The sequence below is a fragment of the Nycticebus coucang genome, chromosome X (genome assembly GCF_027406575.1).
Source record: "Nycticebus coucang isolate mNycCou1 chromosome X, mNycCou1.pri, whole genome shotgun sequence".
Lineage (NCBI taxonomy): Eukaryota > Metazoa > Chordata > Mammalia > Primates > Lorisidae > Nycticebus > Nycticebus coucang.
The window spans coordinates 62661658-62678117 of record NC_069804.1 but is presented as its reverse complement, the minus strand read 5'-3'; the positions used below and the strand labels follow the sequence as shown (position 1 = coordinate 62678117).

The 16460-nt window shown below is 40.7% G+C and overlaps 1 pseudogene; it reads right to left on the bottom strand.

Moving 5' to 3' along the window:
- LOC128576836 (inter-alpha-trypsin inhibitor heavy chain H6-like) overlaps positions 1-16460 on the bottom strand; it is an 86560-nt pseudogene that overhangs the window by 29471 nt on the left and 40629 nt on the right.

Genomic DNA, 16460 nt, shown 5'->3' with positions numbered 1-16460 from the left:
CTCACTGAGTGAATGAACGGGTTTTGGTAGATGACCACACTCAAGTAGGACATGGGAGATGAACCGAGGGCTCCTGGTCGGGTAGAGGCAGCAGTCAGGACTCGTCCACTGACAGTGGATGTCAGTGTTGGTTATCCTATTCGTTGCCTGATCCCATGTATTCCATCCGTATTTCCATTGAGGGCCGCTGTGGTAAAGGTGAAGAACAAAGCATCTGATGGATGATCCAAACACACCCACATGACAGAACTCTGGGTTAAGGCCCCTGTTGCCACCTGCTGGCAGGGTACTCTCAGCTCCTATTCTGAAAGGGGATTAACATTTATTCCCCTAGACAGACAACAGGATGCGTCATACCTCTCAGCCTCTACATATACTGTTTCCCCTCTCTACATGCCTTTTCCTTAACCTTACTGACCGACTTGGTGGTAAATCCTATTCATTTCCCCCATACTAACTTCCACACCAACTCCTCCACTATAACCCCACATGACCCATTGTAGATTTCTACCCAGTACCTAGAACACTGGTTGAATGCTCGTGTATCTGGCTGCTTCAGACCTGGGAGATGGCACAGGGAAATTAGGGGCAACGTCAAACTCAGTTCTGAGTTCTCAGAATCAATGAATACAGCACTGGGCCAGAGTAGCTGTGCTCGGTGGAGAAGTGTCAACATATGAATAGAATGAGTAATGCACGAGGAGAGGTTTACCCAAAGCACTATTTGGCCAGGGCAGAGAGAGGAGTTGGTGGAGTGGGGTCATTGAGGAGGAGATGCTTGTGCATAGTTTAAGGGGGAGGATGCTGACCAGAGGAGAAAGGAGGAAGAAGATGTTCCCAGGACAGCAGCTATTACAAGAAAATGCTCACACACAGATGAGGGGTGGGCTTGGGTGTTTCTGGGGAAAGGTGTGTGGTTGGTGTGAGGCAGCTAGAGGGTGCTTTTTTGTGTGCTGGGGGTGGCGATATATGAAAGGCAGGTGGGAACAGACCTCTCAGCCTCTCCTGGGATGCTCAAGGTCAAGCCAAGGGTCTCGGGTCAGTGCTCTACCACCCTAGGAGAGCACTGAGAGTAGGGGACCTCTGCTCAATCTTTATGAACATGGGAGCTCAGAATTGAAGGGCTCCCGGTTAAGGTAGGTGGCTCAGCTGAAGCAAAGTAATTTTTTAAAACCAACAGACAGCAAAAAAGCCCAAGAGAACATGAGAGTATCAGAACTGAGGAAAGCATGAGAGCCCATGAGTGTGAGCAACCAATTGCTGGCCAGTGGTTCACTTTGCAAAAACACTGGTTCAGAGTGGGCTGTGAATTGATTCAATTAGGGATGGGTTCATTTGGAGGATTTTGATTCAATTTATACCGTTTCAGGTCTCCAACCCTTCTGGGGAGTACATGTGCCTGCCAAGATTAAAGTCATGTGTCTTTCCACATCGATCTTTCCCTGTTTACTAGCTCTGGATGATCCCTAGGGAAATGCAAACAACAACTTGGAAAGGTTCGAACATTGCTCAAGCCTGACTGGTTCCAGAGCCCATGTCTTCCCACTCCCCAGGCCCCATAGCCTAAACATCCCTAATGATGTCCTTCGTTGCCACATCGTAGTGGACCACGAAGTCAGCCACAACGCCTGAGCTGGAGAAGGCAGACTGGTCTTGCAATGTCAAGTAGGAAGTGATCTGAACACCGGTCTCTCACCTCTCAATCCTGGCAGATGGGGGCAAGTCAGCCTCACCTGTATGGGTGGGGAGGGTTGGGGTGTGGTGGCATGTATGGCTTTAGTGGGCAGAAAAGTCAGGGAAAGCACAGCAAAGGGGCACTCACTGGAGAGATTGAGAAGTCTGCCCTCAACCAACACCTGCTGCTATCCCTGCCCCCAAAACCCTTTCACCTGCCCCACACTTTTCTACACACCCTCCAGCTACCTCCTTCTCTGCCTCCTCCATCAAGCCCAGCCTGTCAGACCCAGCCCTGCCCTCAGCTGCCAGGTCCTTCCAGTCCAACCCACACTCACAACTTTGCCCTGCTTCACCACCCATCCCACTCGGGGCCCAGTCCCTGAAGGAGTGCCACCAAGCTAGACCAGGATCCTGCGTTTCTTCCCACAGAGGCAGTCAGTGTCTGTAAGGAGAGAGACAGACACACAGACAGGGCCTGTGTCTCCTCCCATCCCCCTTTCTACTGTGGGAAATAGCAGTCTAGCAAGGTTCTCCTCAGGGATAGAATTTCATGCGTTTTCTTTCCCCTCTGGCTTCTGACTCTCAGAATCACGTGTGTGAATAAGCCTTTTAGTGTCTCATTATATCACAGATGAATTTCTGGTCCCGGATGTTTGCTGAGCAGGACACCAGAATCCAGGACAAATGTCCATTTAGAAATGTCTCTGTGCCTCCCTTTTTTCCAGAAAATGGAAACTTGGGAATCCTGATCCCCCCCTTCCTGCTACAGCTGTCAAGAAGCTTAGGGGCAAACTGAGCCCCCATACTCTCTGAGGCGCCTGCTCACATACATTCCCTGGCTTCCTTCCTTCCATAGCTCTTTGTTCTGTTTTTTCCTCACAGGATTCCTTCTAACCTCTGTTTTAACCTTTAAGGAGAAGGGGGGGGAGCTGCCATTTATAGCTCAGGACTTAAGAGGACAGGCTGCAAGGACTCAGATGGCCTGTGGGTCCACGTTCCTATAGCTGCTGTGTGTCCCTGCAAGTTATTCACTCTCTAAGCCTCGCCCTCCTCATCTATAGCCCAGGGATGATGATCACTCCAAGTTCATACACAGTATTTGTGGGCATTAAGTGAGACCATTTATGGAAAGCATTTGGAACCATACCTGTATCTTAGAGAGTGCTAAGTAATATTATCCGTTACAATTATCACCAAACTTCATTACTCTGTGCCAAATAAATTGGAGGGAGGGGTTTTCTCAAATTCTCATGAAGGTCCTGGGCTGCAGATGGCATCTCACAAGCAGAGCAATGACATCACTCGCTTTGCTGGTCCCTCGTCAAGGGAGCCTCAAAGGTGAGAGTTGACTCCATCTGTCTCTTTTCACTATGTCCACTTCACTGCCACCCTGGGTCAGCAGGGTCAAAACAGGCAGACCCTCCTATGCTAAAGTGCTCTGTGGAGCATCCGCAGGAGCTGGGGTTTCTCTGTGCCTGCCCTCTCATCTCTCAGATGAGGCATGCAGGGCTAGCCCCATGGTTCTACAAATTGGCTGGACATCAAAGTTACCTAAGACTGGTTAAAAGTACAGATCCTGGGCCCCACCCCAACTAGACCCTGAAGGCTGGGCCTGGGAATGTGCATTTCTAAGAGCTCATGTCGTGATTCTGATATAGCTGGTCTGGCCCTGGAAAATCTCTGGGTGAAATTCAAAGCATGCCTGCCAGGCAGGACTCCTCTCTGACCTAAGCCCTAAGAAGGTATCCTCAAGGGCAGCTTGCACTTCCTGTACTCCTATCCTCATTCCAGGCTCAGTGGCCATCCAGGGACAAGCAGGATTTTTTCACTGAGGCCTCTACAATCTGACTGAGTCAACAGGGAATGTTTTACACACCAATTCATTTATTTGCTCCTCATTTGCACTTATTAACTCCTTCATTCATGCATTTTCTCACATTTTATTCACCTTCGCCTTCCTTCAGTCACATATTTACTTATTTTTTCTTTTAATTTATGCACTTTATCACTTTCCCTTTATACAGTCTCTACCTCTCACCCCTCTTCTATGCTTTCCATGGAGCTTGTTTGTATGGCAGTAACTCCTCAAGTAGCAGAAGCCTAAGCTAAAAGTTATATCTCCATGAAACTCCCTTGGAAGCTAGGAGGAAACACTGAAGGAAGACAGTACATTTTTACCAGCTAAGTGGAACTCACTTAGGAAACGGGATTCAATTTTGAAAAATATCACTTGCATATAAACATCCCTGAAGGTGCGAATTCTTAAATAAGTCACATCCTGTTGGCAGGAGAAAAGTGGACATGGGGAAGTGAACTTCTTTCCATTTATTGAACATATACTCTGCTACAGACTTTGATATTCATTAACTCACATCATCTTCACATAATCCTATAAACTAGATAGAGATCATTGTCCCCACTTTACAGAGGTAGAGACCAAGGCCAACAGAGACCTCTGATCACACAGTTGAGATGATTATGTGGTGTTTCACACTGGATGGGGCCTCACTTGATGTCTGTGTGAGCAGCTGTCTTTCCTTGATGATGGGCTTCCTGATAGATTTTCTTTGCCTGGTTCTTTTCTTTGACTTCTACAACATAGACTTTATTGTTGATAGTCCTGATGGGGCAGGAAAAGTGGAGGGACAACAGAGATAGAGAAAGAAAAAAATAAAAAAGATAAATGTTCAGGGACATAGAAACATAGTAAAGAAGGCTGAGGAGAATGGGATGAGGAAAAAGAAAGAAAACATAGTGCCTTAAAGTCCCAGTGTAAGGGGCAAAAAGAGAAGAGAGAAAAGAGGGATATAAACAGGGTGAAGTAGGTACCATTCTCTCCATTACTTAGCGGGGAAACAGAGACTACATAGCACATGGTGGGCCTGGTGTTAGACTTTTGTGTTTCCCAAAATATTGAAGGAATTCCATCTTTTGGCACACAACATAATTTAAGGTTAACATGATTGAACTTTTTATTACAATTGTTATATATTTTTGTAATGTTTATTTAAAAAATACAACTAGCATATAACCCCACAACTTATGGATAAGACCTATATCATCTTAAAAACTTGTACCTATTTAAAATATATTAAGTAAATAATATGATGGCCAGACATTTATAGGTGGTAAAAATTGTGAAAGCAGTGTGCAAATAGCTGCAAAGGCTTTTTTGGCCTGACTAGAGAAAAGGCCTTGTCTTCAAGGAGCTCAGAATCTGATGGGTCACAAACAGACTTGCTTACTTCCATTTTCCCCATTTCTCTAAGGAAGGTTATAAAGTATAAAAGAGTTGAAAGAAGGGAGAGAACATTTTTGCCCAGATCTTCAAGAAAGGGTCTTAGAGGATGTGGCCTTGAAGCCAGGCCTGAAAGAGATAATTCTCACTGGCTATGCTTTCTCAGTTTCCTCTGTTGACACCACCTTTTCCTGACCTCTAAATCTTTGGAACACTTCAAGGCTTTGTTGTCAATCTGACCTCTCCTCTCCTGCTCTCCCATCCCTTCCTTGCCCTCCTCTGTTTTATCTATATTTAGTTTCTAGGTGCTATCATCTAGCCACACGCTCTCAAATACTATTTGTACATAGACGACTCCAAAATCTGCATCTCCAGTGTGGATTTGTCCCCTGAACAGACCCATATATCCAATTGCTTACTTGACATCTCTACTAGAATGCTCAATAGGCACCTCAAGCTGAACATCTCCAAAACTGAGCTCCAGATGTCTATCACCTGTGAAGTCTTCTCTTCCCCCTGATCTTCCTTATCTCAGCAAACCACATTCAGCTAAAAATCTTAACAGTCATGCTTGACTCCCCTCTTTCTCTCACACTCCGCATCTAATCCATCAGGGATTTTTGGCTCTATCCTTAGAAGACATCCACAATCTCACCACCTCTCATTATGCTCTCAATTACTGCCCTGGTCCAAATTACCAACATTTCTTGCTCATATATGTGAATAAATTGCTAACTGCCCCCCTTTAAACTCTTCCTTCCTTATGGTCTGTTCTCCTTAAAGCAGTCAGAGAAATCCTGTTAATCGTAAATCAGGCCATGTACCTCCTCTGTTCAAAACTCTCCCATCTCAACTCAGAGTATAAGCCAAAGTCCTCATCAAACCCCTCATGGTACCACACAATCTGGGTCACTGTCACTTTCTAACCCCATCTACCCCTACTCTTACCTTCACTCACTCTGCTCCAGCCACACTGGCTTCCTTACTATTTATTGAATTTGTTCAACACACTCCTGTCTCAGTCTTTACAAGTACCATTCCCTTTGCCTGGAATACTCTTCCTCCAAATTGTTACAAGTATTTATCCCCTTATTTTTTGTCAAGTCTTTGTTCAAATGTCACTTTCTCAGAAATCCTTGATCACTCTAAAACAGCAACTTCCCCCTCACTCTGTTTCCCTCATTCTACTTTCTGTTTTCCTGCAGCAATTCTCATCCACAAACTCACATATATTTACTTGTTTATTTTTTTTCCAAGTCTATCTCACCTACTAGACTGTGAACACCTCAAGGGCAGGGAATTTTCTGTCTTACACATATCTCTTGTGCCTGGAATATGGCCTGGCACAGAGAGGTACACAACAATTATGTGTGAAGTAGGCATCTCAGACAGCAGGAAAACATAGAGGTTTTTGTTTCAAGAAGTAGCAAGTACTTAGATTTGGTAGTAGCAGAGGTGCAGGGAAAGGAGAGAAGGTTGGAGTGATTAGGAAGATCTAGAAAATAAGGGGCTTTGAATACAAGACCCGTTGAGCTCCTACAGCAACAAGGACTTTTTGCCATAGAGAATGGGGAGTATTGGACAAATTTTGAAAAGGGCAGGGATGTGTCAGAGCTAGCCTTCAAGGAGTGATACTTGGGTGTCTAGAGAACATTAGTTCTCCTCTGTGTTATTTCTTGCCACTTTCTGTAGGAGGCAAGTTCAACAATCTCTGTTTTACAAACGGAGTAACTGATTGCACAGATATCAGGAAAGTTGCTTGACAAAGGTGGCAGCTTCCAGGAACACTGAGGGAGGACAGGTAGCCTGCAGAAGGGACCACTTAGGCAAGAAGTGTTTCTAGACAGCTGCAACAGAGCATTGCTATGACTGAGCTAGCATAGGGGTGGGCCAAGGTCTCCTGGGCGGTGGAAGGGGCAGGGTGGAGCTAGTCTAGCAGCAGCACACTAGAGCCTCTGTGTGTGTGCTGCCTTGGGCCAGCATACTTTCCACTGAGTCTGCCCAAGAACATTTCTTACAGCCCATTTGGCTTAATTTTTTAAAAAAATTCTTTTGCTGTTTTTTTTCTATTGAAGCAAAAATCCAAATTCTGCCTGACTACTTACGTGGCTCTTTTTTTTTAATTTTATTAAATTATAGCTGTGTACATTGATATGATCACGGGGCATCATTCACTAGCTTTACAGACCATTTATCAAGTTTCACATATACCCCTGTAAGATGCACCCCTGGTATAATCCCACCAATCCCCTTCCCTCTACCCACCTCACCCCTCACTCCCCTGCCTTTCCCCCTTCCCCCTATTCTTAGGTTGTAACTGGGTTATAGCTTTCATGTGAAAACCCTAAATTAGTTTCATAGTAGGGATGAGTACATTGGGTACTTTTTCTTCCATTCTTGAGATACTTTACTAACAAGAATATGTTCCAGCTCCATCCATGTAAACATGAAAGAGGTAAAGTCTCCATATTACTTTAAGGCTGCATAATGTTCCATGGTGTACATATACCACAATTTATTAATCCATTCGTGGATTGATGGGCACTTGGCTTCTTCCATGACTTAGCAATTATGAATTGAGCTGCAATAAACATTCTGGTACAAATATCTTTGTTATGATGTGCTTTTTGGTCTTCTGGGTATATGCCCAGTAGAGGGATTACAGGATTGAATGGCAGATCTATTTTTAGATCTCTAAGTGTTCTCCACATCTCATTCCAAAAGGAATGTATTAATTTGCATTCCCACCAGCAGTGCAAAAGTGTTCCCTTTTCTTCACATCCGTGCCAACATCTCTGGTCTTGGGATTTTGTGATATAGGATAGTCTCACTGGAGTTAGATGTAACTCAAAGTACTTTTGATTTGCATTTCTCTGATGATTAAAGATGATGAGCATTTTTTCATATGTCTGAAGGCCGGGCGCCTGTCTTCTTCAGAGAAGTTTCTCTTCAAATCCCTTGCCCAGCCTGTGATGGGATCCCTTGTTCTATTCTTGCTAATGCCTTTGAGTTCTCTGTGGATTCTGGTTATTAAACCTTTGTCAGAGACATAACCTGCAAATATCTTCTCCCATTCTGAGGGCTGTTTGCTTGCTTTACTTACTGTGTTCTTGGCTGTGCAGAAGCTTTTTAGTTTGATCAAGTCCCAGTAGTGTATTTTTGAAGCTGCTTCAATTGCCTGGGGGATCCTCCTCATAAAATACTTGCCCAGCCCGATTTCTTCCAGGGTTTTCCCTGCACTCTCCCCTAGTATTTTTATAGCTTCATGTCTTAAGTTTAAATATTTTATCCAGTGAGAGTCTATCTTAGTTAATGATGAAAGGTGTGGGTCCAGTTTCAGTCTTCTGCAGGTTGCTAGCCAGTTCACCCAGCACCATTTGTTAAATAGGGAATGTTTTCCCCACTGAATGTTTTTTTTTTATTTTTTTATTAAATCGTAACTGTATACATTGATATGATCATGGGGCATCATACACTCGCTTCATAAACCATCTGACACATTTTTATCACAGTGGTTATGTTTTTAATTGGCTAATCAAAGATTAAATAACGGTAAGTAGCTGGATACATCTCTTGGTTCTCTATTCTGCTCCAGACATCTACTTCTCTGTTTTTGTGCCAATACCATGCTGTTTTGATCACTTTTGATTTGTAGTATAGTCTGAGGTCTGGTAGCATAATTCCTCCTGCTTTGTTTTTATTTCTGAGTAATGTCTTGGCTATTCAAGGTTTTTTCTGATTCCATATAAAACGAAGAATTGTTTCTTCAAGATCTTTAAAGTATGACAGTGGAGCTTTAATAGGGATTGCATTCAAATTATATATTGCTTTGGGTAGTATAGACATTTTAACAATATTGATTCTTTCCAGCCATGAGCATGGTATGTTTTTCCATTTGTTAATATTTTCAGCTATTTCTTTTCTTAGAGTTTCATAGTTCTCTTTATAGAGATCTTTCACGTCCTTTGTTAGATAAATTCCCAAATATTTCCTCTACTTTGACACTACTGTGAATGGGATAGAGTCCTTAAGTGTTTTTTCAACTTGACTGTTGTTGAAAGGCTACTGATTTATGAATGTTGATTTTGTAAACTGAGATGCTGCTGTATTCCTTGATCACTTCTAAAAGTTTTGTAGTAGAGTTCCTAGTGTTTTCCAGATATACTATCATATCATCTGAGAAGAGCAAAAGTTTGATCTCTTTTTTTTTTATTGTTGGTGATTCATTGAGCGTACAATAAGCCAGGTTACACTGATTGCAATTGTTAGGTAAAGTCCCTTTTGCAATCATGTCTTGCCCCCATAAAGTGTGACACACACCACGGCCCCACCCCCCTCCCTCTATCCCTCTTTCTGATCCCCCCCCATAACCATAATTGTCATTAATTGTCCTTATATCAAAATTGAGTACATAGGATTCATGCTTCTCCATTCTTGTGATGCTTTACTAAGAATAATGTCTTCCACGTCCATCCAGGTTAATACGAAGGATATAAAGTCTCCATTTTTTTTAATGGCTGAATAGTATTCCATGGTATACATATACAACAGCTTGTTAATCCATTCCTGGGTTGGTGGGCATTTAGGCTGTTTCCACATTTTGGCGATTGTAAATTGAGCTGCAAAAAACAGTCTAGTACAAGTGTCCTTATGATAAAAGGATTTTTTTCCTTCTGGGTAGATGCCCAGTAATGGGATTGCAGGATCAAATGGGAGGTCTAGCTTGAGTGCTTTGAGGTTTCTCCATACTTCCTTCCAGAAAGGTTGTACTAGTTTGCAGTCCCACCAGCAGTGTAAAAGTGTTCCCTTCTCTCCACATCCACGCCAGCATCTGCAGTTTTGAGATTTTGTGATGTGGGCCATTCTCACTGGGGTTAGATGATATCTCAGGGTTGTTTTGATTTGCATTTCTCTAATATATAGAGATGATGAACATTTTTTCATGTGTTTGTTAGCCATTCGTCTGTCGTCTTTAGAGAAAGTTCTAGTCAAGTCTCTTGCCCATTGATATATGGGACTGTTGGCTTTTTTCATGTGGATTAATTTGAGTTCTCTATAGATCCTAGTTATCAAGCTTTTGTCTGATTGAAAATATGCAAATATCCTTTCCCATTGTGTACTTTGTCTCTTTGCTTTGGTTATTGTCTCCTTAGCTGTACAGAAGCTTTTCAGTTTAATGAAGTCTCATTTGTTTATTTTTGTTGTTGTTGCAATTGCCATGGCAGTCTTCTTCATGAAGTCTTTCCCCAGCCCAATATCTTCCAGTGTTTTTCCTATGCTTTCTTGGAGAATTTTTATTGTTTCATGCCTTAAATTTAAGTCCTTTATCCATCTTGAATCAATTTTTGTGAGTGGGGAAAGGTGTGGTTCCAGTTTCAGTCTTTTACATGTCGACATCCAGTTCTCCCAACACCATTTATTGAATAGGGAGTCTTTCCCGCAAGGTATGTTCTTGTTTGGTTTATCAAAATTAGGTGGTTGTAAAATGTTAGTTTCATTTCTTGGTTTTCAATTTGATTCCAAGTGTCTATGTCTCTGTTTTTGTGCCAGTACCATGCTGTCTTGAGCACTATGGCTTTGTAGTACAGACTAAAATCTGGTATGCTGATACCCCCAGCTTTATTTTTGTTACAGAGAACTGCCCTAGCTATATGCGGTTTTTTCTGGTTCCATACAAAACGCAGAATCATTTTTTCCAAATCTTGAAAGTACGATGTTGGTATTTTGATAGGAATGGCATTGAATAGGTAGATTGCTTTGGGAAGTATAGACATTTTAACAATGTTGATTCTTCCCATCCATGAGCATGGTATGTTCTTCCATTTGTTAATATCCTCTGCTATTTCCTTTCTGAGGATTTCATAGCTTTCTTTATAGAGGTCCTTCACCTCCTTCGTTAGGTATATTCCTAGGTATTTCATTTTCTTTGAGACTATTGTGAAGGGAGTTGTGTCCTTAATTAGCTTCTCATCTTGACTGTTATTGGTGTACACAAAGGCTACTGACTTGTGGACATTGATTTTATATCCTGAAACATTACTGTATTTTTTGATGACTTCTAGGAGTCTTGTGGTTGAGTCTTTGGGGTTCTCTAAGTATAAGATCATATCGTCAGCAAAGAGGGAGAGTTTGACCTCCTCTGCTCCCATTTGGATTCCCTTTATTTCCTTGTCTTGCCTAATTGTATTGGCTAGAACTTCCAGTACTACGTTGAATAGTAAAGGTGACAGAGGACAACATTGTCTGGTTCCAGTTCTAAGAGGAAAAGCTTTCAGTTTTACTACATTCAGTAAAATATTGGCTGTGTGTTTGTCATAGATAGCTTCAATCAGTTTTACAAATGTGCTACCTATGCCTATACTCTTCAGTGTTCTAATTAGAAAAGGATGCTGGATTTTATCAAATGCTTTTTCTGCATCTATTGAGACGATCACGTTATCTTTATTTTTGCCTCTGTTAACATGGTGGATAACGTTTATAGACTTGCATATGTTAAACCAGCCTTGCATCCCTGGGATGAAGCCTACTTGATCATGATGAATGACTTTTTTGATGATAAGCTGTAATCTATTGGCTAGGATTTTGTTGAGAATTTTTGCATCTATATTCATGAGTGAGATTGGTCTGAAATTCTCCTTTTTGTTTGGGTCTTTTCCTGGTTTTGGTATCAGGGTGATGTTTGCTTCATAGAATGTGTTGGGGAAGATTCCTTCTTCCTCAATTTTTTGGAATAATTTCTACAGTACAGGAATAAGCTCTTCCTTGAAGGTTTGATAGAATTCTGGAGTGAAGCCATCTGGACCAGGGCATTTTTTGGTTGGAAGATTTTTTATTGTTTCTTTGATCTCAGTGCTTGAAATTGGTCTGTTCAGGAGCTCTATTTCTTCCTGGCTGAGTCTAGGGAGAGGGTGTGATTCCAAATATTGATCCATTTCTTTCACATTGTCAAATTTCTGGGCATAGAGTTTCTGGTAGTATTCAGAGATGATCTCTTGTATCTCTGTGGGATCAGTTGTTATTTCCCCTCTATCATTTCTGATTGAGGTTACTACAGATTTTACTTTTCTATTCCACGTTAGTCTGGCCAATGGTTTATCTATTTTATTTATTTTTTCAAAAAACCAACTCCTTGTTTCATTAATTTTCTGAATGATTCTTTTGTTTTCAATTTCATTGATCTCTGATTTGATGTTGGACATTTCTTTTCTTCTACTGAGTTTAGGCTTAGATTGTTCTTCTTTCTCCAATTCCATAAGATCTCTTGTGAGATTGTTGATGGGCTCTTTTCTGTTTTTCGAGTGTAGGCATCTAAAGCGATGAATTTTCCTCTCAAAACTGCTTTTGCAGTATCACACAGGTTTTGGTAGCTTGTGTCTTCATTGTTGTTATGGTCAAGGAAGTTAATGATTTCCTGTTTTATTTATTACTTCACCTATCTGTTATTCAACAGAAAATTGTTTAGTTTCCATGCGTTTGGGTGGGGTTGAGAATTTTTGTTAGAGTTGAGTTCCACCTTTAGTGCCTTATGGTCTGAGAAGATACAAGGTAAAATTTCAATTCTTTTGATTCTGTTGATAATTGTTTTGTGTCCCAGGATATGATCAATTTTGGAGAATGTTCCATGGGGTGATGAGAAGAATGTATATTCTTTATCTTTGGGATGGAGTGTTCTATATGCGTCTATCAAGTACAGTTGTTCTAGGGTCTCATTTAAATCTCTTATATCCTTGTTTAATTTCAGTATAGAGGATCTGTCCAGCTCTCTAAGAGGAGTGTTAAGGTCCCCTGTTATTATGGTATTATCAGATATCATATTGCTCAGACTGAGTAAGGTCTGTTTCAAGACTCTGGGAGTATTTAAATTGGGTGCATAAATATTTAGAATTGAAATGTCTTCTTGTTGTATTTTTCCCTTGACCAATATAAAGTGACCATCTTTGTCTCTTTTGACTTTAGTTGCTTTAAATCCACATGGATCTGAAAATAAGATTGCAACTCCTCTTTTCTTCTGAATTCCATTTGACTGAAAAATTGTCTTCCAACCCTTGACTCGGAGCTTGAATTTGTCTTTTGAAGCCAGGTGTGTTTCTTGCAGACAGCAAATGGATGGCTTTTGTTTTTTAATCCAGTCGACCAACCCATGTCTCTTCAGTGGGGAATTCAAGCCATTAACATTTATTGAGATAATCGATAAGTGTGGTAGTATTCTTTTTTTTTTTATTAACTCATAACTGTATACATTGATATGATCATGGGGCATCATACACTCGGGTCATAAACCATTGAACACATTTTTATCACAGTGGTTAACATAGCCTTTCCGACGTTATCTGAGTTACTGTGCCAAAACCTTTACATTCTACATTTACCAAGTATCACAAATACCCCTGTAAGATGCACCACAGGTGTGATCCCACCTATCCCCCTCCCTCTACCCACCCCCTCTTTCCCACTTCCCCCTATTGTTAAGTTGTAGCTGGGTTATAGCTTTCATGTGAGAGTCCCAAATTAGTTTCATAGTAGGGCTGTGTACATTGGGTACTTTTTCTTCCATTCTTGGGATACTTTACTAAGAAGAATATGTTCCAGCTCCATCCATGTAAACATGAAAGAGGTAAAGTCTCCATCTTTCTTTAAGGCTGCATAGTATTCCAAGGTATACATATACCACAATTTATTAATCCATTCGTGGATCGATGGGCACTTGGGCTTTTTCCATGACTTAGCTATTAAAATTGGGCTGCAATAAACATTCTGGTACAAATATCTTTGTTATGTTGTGATTTTTGGTCTTCTGGGTATATGCCCAGCAGAGGAATTACAGGATTGAATGGCAGATCTATTTTTAGATCTCTGAGTGTTCTCCATATATCTTTCCAAAAGGAATGTATTAATTCGCATTCCCACCACCAGTGCAGAAGTGTTCCCTTTTCTCCGCATCCACGCCAACATCTCTGGTCTTGAGATTTTGTGATATAGGCTAGTCTCATTGGAGTTAGATGATATCTTAAAGTAGTTTTGATTTGCATTTCTCTGATGATTAAAGATGATGAGCATTTTTTCATATGTCTGAAGGCCTTGCGCCTGTCTTCTTCAGAGAAGTTTCTCTTCAAATCCCTTGCCCAGCCTGCGATGGGATCCCTTGTTTTTTTCTTGCTGATGCGTTTGAGTTCTCTGTGGATTCTGGTTATTAAACCTTTGTCAGAGATATACCCTGCAAATATCTTCTCCCATTCTGAGGGCTGTCTGCTTGCTCTGCTTACTGTGTTCTTAGCTGTGCAGAAGCTTTTTAGTTTGATCAAGTCCCACTAGTGTATTTGTGAAGCTGCTTCAATTGCCCGGGGGGTTCTCCTCATGAATAACTCAGCCAGACCAATTTCTTCAAGGGTTTTCCCTGCATTCTCCTCTAGTATTTTTATAGTTTCATGTCTTAAGTTTAAATCTTTAATCCAATGAGAGTCTATCTTAGTTAATGGTGAAAGGTGTGGGTCCAATTTCAGTCTTCTACAGGTTGCCAGCCAGTTCACCCAGCACCATTTGTTAAATAGGGAATCCTTTCCCCACTGAATGTTTGTAATTGGCTTGTCAAAAATCAAACAGCGGTAAGTAGCTGGATTCATCTCTTGGTTCTCTATTCTGTTCCAGATATCTACTTCTCTGTTTTTGTGCCAATACCATGCTGTTTTGATCACTATCGATTTGTAGTAAAGTCTGAGGTCTGGTACTGTGATTCCTCCTGTTTTGTTTTTATTTCTGAGTAATGTCTTGGCTATGCGAGGCTTTTTCTGATTCCATATAAAACGAAGTAATGTTTTTTCAAGATCTTTAAAATATGACAGTGGAACTTTAATAGGGAGTGCGTTGAAATTATATATTGCTTTGGGTAGTATGGACATTTTGATAATGTTGATTCTTCCCAGCCATGAGCATGGTATGTTTTTCCATTTGTTAACATTTTCAGCTGTTTCTTTTCTTAGAGTTTCATAGTTCTCTTTATAGAGATCTTTCACGTCTTTTGTTAGGTAAATTCCCAAATATTTCATCTTCTTTGGCACTACTGTGAATGGGATAGAGTCCTTAACTGCTTTTTCAATTTGACTGTTGTTGGTGTATATAAAGGCTACCGAGTGGAAATGATTCCAATTTAACTCCATTCAATATGATATTGGCTGTGGGTTTGCTGTAGATAGCCTCTATCAGTTTAAGAAAAGTCCCTTCTGGACCAATTTTCTTGAGTGTTCTGATCATGAAGGGATGCTGGATATTATCAAAAGCTTTTTCTGCATCAATTGAGAGAATCATATGGTCTTTGTTTTTTAATTTGTTTATGTGCTGAATTACATTTATAGATTTACGTATATTTAACCAGCCTTGAGACCCTGGGATAAAACCAACTTGGTCATGATGTATAATTTGTTTGATGTGTTGCTGGATTCTGTTTGTTAGGATCTTGTTGAATATTTTTGCATCTATATTCATTAGTGATATTGGTCTATAATTTTCTTTTCTTGTTGGGTCTGTTCCTGGTTTGAGGATCAGGGTGATGTTTGCTTCATAGAACGTGTTGGGTAGTCTTCTTTCTTTTTCTACATTTTGGAACAGGTTGAGTAATATAGGTACTAATTCCTCTTTAAAGGTTTGGTAGAATTCTGATGTGAAACCATCTGGTCCCGGGCTTTTCTTTTTAGGAAGGTTTTGTATAGTTGATGCTATTTCTGAACTTGATATGGGTCTGTTCAACATTTCCACTTGATTCTGGTTAACTGTTGGAAGGTGGTGTGCTTCCAAGTATCGGTCTATTTCCTTCAGATTTTCATATTTCGGAGAATAAAGTTTCTTGTAATATTCATTAAGGATTTTTTGGATTTCTGATGAGTCTGTGGTTATTTCGTATTTGTTGTTTCTGATTGATGATATTAGAGATTTTACTCTTTTTTTCCTGATTAGGTTGGCCAGAGGTTTATCTATTTTATTGACCTTTTCAAAAAACCAGCTTTTTGATTTATTGATCTGTTGTATTATTCTTTTGTTTTCAATTTCATTTCATTCTGCTCTAATTTTGGTTATTTCTTTTCTTCTACTGGGTTTGGGGTTGGAATGTTCTTCCTTTTCCAGTTGCGTGAGATGTCCCATTAAGTTGTTAACTTCCTCTCTTTCCGTTCTCTTGAGGAAGGCTTGCAGTGCTATAAATTTCCCTCTTAGAACTGTCTTTGCAGTGTCCCAGAGGTTCCGATAGTTTGTGTCTTCCTTGTCGCTTTGTTCCAATAAATTGGCGATTTCTTTCTTAATCTCATCTCCGACCCAGCTATCATTCAGCATAAGGTTATTTAACTTCCATATTTTTGTATGGGTATGCAGATTCCTGTTGTTACTCAATTCAAGTTTTATTCCATTATGGTCCGAGAAGATGCATGGAATAATTTCTATTCCTTTAAATTTACTGAGGTTAGACTTGTGACCTAAAATGTTTTCAATTTTGCAGTAAGTTCCGTGGGCTGATGAGAAGTATGTGTATTCAGTTTTGTTGGGACGAAATGTTCTGTAG